Source organism: Atta colombica, unplaced genomic scaffold (genome assembly GCF_001594045.1).
Source record: "Atta colombica isolate Treedump-2 unplaced genomic scaffold, Acol1.0 scaffold19, whole genome shotgun sequence".
Lineage (NCBI taxonomy): Eukaryota > Metazoa > Arthropoda > Insecta > Hymenoptera > Formicidae > Atta > Atta colombica.
This window is the reverse complement of record NW_017259282.1, coordinates 238159-239260: the sequence shown is the minus strand read 5'-3', so window position 1 is coordinate 239260 and position 1102 is coordinate 238159.

The following is a 1102-nucleotide window of genomic DNA, read 5'->3' as shown; positions in this document are numbered from 1 at the left end:
TGGGGGGGGGGGGGGGGATCGAACGGTCTGTGTTCCGCGGAAAGCTCTCGGCCGACACTCGTTCTGAGTCGGCATCGATTGTAAGAGGACGCAAACTTCTACGCTGTCGAGAAAATTCAAGAAGCAGTGAGCTGTCGAGAAGCAATGAGCTCCCACGTTCACAATCCAGGATCGTCGCGACAAGGATTAGAGGAGAATATTGAATGAGATGAATACCATCACCGTTATAAAGCTACCGATCACCGAGTTCGTAGCCTCGAGTGGTAGATCGCGCGTGAAAACTTGCGTAGCTGCAAGTGGTCAGTATAATGACCGTCCAGGGAATTGGAAGCCACGTGCCATCCAAGCGTTGTCATTGTCGAGAGAATTATTAGCTGTTGATTCGTGCTCGTCTCTCTTGCCATAGTCGAGTCATTTTTCGCCTTATTTTGTACTTTTTGTACTGTGCCGAACCGATTGCTGTAACTGTATCGTGTGCTCGGATTACCGTTTGAATTCGAGGTTATCCTCGTGGGTAACGTTCTTTCTCGGGACACGAATTATTGTCGCTGTCGACGGATGTCAGAAATATTTGGTCGTCATACATTCGCCACTTCCAGGTGATCGTTCGAAAAGTTAAGATCTTAAGATATAAAATACCATTGAATCAGCGTTAGAAATAAGTTACAATTGTCTGCGAAAGTAGATCTTGTCAAATCCGGCTTAGGCTGCAAATATTGATTATTAAAAATATTAATTTGTAACTCGGTTCATTAAATATTATTGTTACTGTTTTCATTATTAATTTATATGTGGTTCTTGCAACCTCCCTCGTACTCCGACAATTTTCCTTTTCGACCCACCCCTGTTGCCGTCGCGAATTAATTGAGAGCAAATTTAATTTAACAGAGACGAAAATTGTTGAAAAGGTGGCATGTTTTCTCAGGCCTGACGTTCAATTTGTTTAATAAAAAGCTCTAATAACTGTGGGAATTTATCTATCTATCGAGATCCTACGCTTATCTCGTATGAAAATTCCTTTTAGTACAATAGTAAAAAATCAGAGCTCGCGACAAAGTTGTGCCGTCACTCGCGAATACGATTACTCTATATATATATATAT